Genomic DNA, 1731 nt, shown 5'->3' with positions numbered 1-1731 from the left:
CTGAGCTGTCTCCCTGTGCATAAGCAGCCCTTCTTTCTCCCATGATTGTTCTCTCCAAGGAGTGTATCTACTTGAGGTAAATGTTTAACTCATATGCCTGTATTTTGTTTGGCTGGAGACCACAGGTGTGGGTTCAATTCCAGACCTGAAGGACAGCTAGGGGCCATAGTCTCCCAGGCTCTATCGGACCAGCAAACCTGGTCCCCCCCCCTTTTTTTTTTCTGTTCCAAATGATTTTGAGTTTTGTTCCACATTGTTCTCCCTCTGTATCAAGGATCTCCTACATAGATCCACTTCCAAGTGGATGCAGTGGTAGCCGGGCACCATCTAGTTCTTCTGGTCTCATAGTTGTATAGGCTGCAGGTCGGATGGTGTACCAGTGCTAGACATATATTGTTAGTGTGCAAAATAGTTAGATAATGTACCAGCGTCCATTTCCTGGAGAAGAATATCATGCTTGGTAAAGTAGAGGGTCGGAGAATAAGGGGAAGACTCTCAATGAGATGGATTGATACAAGTGGCTGCAACAGTGGGCTCAAGCAAAGCAAGGATTGTGAGGATGGCACAGGACTGGGCAGTGTTCATTCTGTTGTACACAGGGTCACTATGAGTCAGAGCTGACTTGACAGCACCTAACAACAACAACATACTTTTTACTATTGTCATAAACACAAAATGTCAAATAATGAGATAGTTGAAAAGTGAGAAGTCGATTTTTATATACCAATGTATAAATGCTGCATGCATATGCATATATGTAATAGAATACATAGGGGCACAGTTATAAAAAACTATTTAGACATCAAGACTGAATTCCTATACTTGAAGGCTAAGCACCATTGTCTCGGGACATTTAAGTCAGTTGTCAAAAAACAGTTCATAAATGTCATGTTCTACAACTTGATCTGATGAGTAGCATCTGGGGTCTTAAAAGCTTGTGAGCAGCCATCTAAGAAGCAACCACTGATCTTTTCGTGCCTGGAGCAAAGGAGCATGAAGAAAGCTGTAGACTCAAGGAAGCGATTAGTCCAAGGAAACAATGGCCCACATGAACCACAGCCTTCTCTAACATGACAATTGAAAAACTAGATGGTTCCCAGCTACCACTACCAACAACTCTCATCAGGACCACAATAGAAGGTCCCAGTTAGAATGGATTAAAAAAACATAGAACAAAATTCAAATTAAACAAAACCAGACTTACTGGTCTGAAAGACTGGAGGAACCTCAGAGACTATTGCCCTAAGACAACCTTCTAACTTGATACGGAAGACACTCCCAGAGGCCACCTTTCAGCCAGTTCATGCCCTTCTTCCCAGCTCATCATTACTAATGTCATTGCAGAAATACATAAGTGAAGTCAGTAGCTGTGATTCTGTGTAGGATGCAACTGCTAAAGCTGATTGTTTGACACCTCTGCATCTAAAAATAATTTCTGACTTAGCAATGGGTTGCACACTACTCCCTCAGCTCTCCCTGTTTCCTTTCCTCCCCTGCTATTTTTATGTTAAAGCACATATTTAGCTCAAGGGTCTGGAAAACTTTTTACAAGCACAGCTTCATCTTTTTGCTTTGTTACTGTTTTTGGGTTGTTTTAATTGGTTTTTCTTGTTTCATTTTTTAATTGTGGAGATACATATATATATATATATATATATATATATATATGTTGTTGTTATGTGCCGTCGAGTCGGCCCCGACTCATAGCGACCCCTCCTTGGGTTTCCGAGG

At 41.4% G+C, this 1731-nt stretch overlaps 1 protein-coding gene across 1 annotated transcript in view; it reads left to right on the top strand.

Moving 5' to 3' along the window:
- The window catches only part of GLB1 (galactosidase beta 1), a 131645-nt gene that overhangs the window by 102034 nt on the left and 27880 nt on the right, over positions 1–1731 (top strand). The window lies entirely within an intron of this gene.

Source organism: Orycteropus afer, unplaced genomic scaffold (assembly GCF_000298275.1).
Source record: "Orycteropus afer afer isolate SDZICR_OR568_19922 unplaced genomic scaffold, OryAfe1.0 scaffold00218, whole genome shotgun sequence".
NCBI lineage: Eukaryota > Metazoa > Chordata > Mammalia > Tubulidentata > Orycteropodidae > Orycteropus > Orycteropus afer.
The sequence above is the reverse complement of the archived record's forward strand: the minus strand, read 5'-3'. Positions and strand labels throughout refer to the sequence as shown.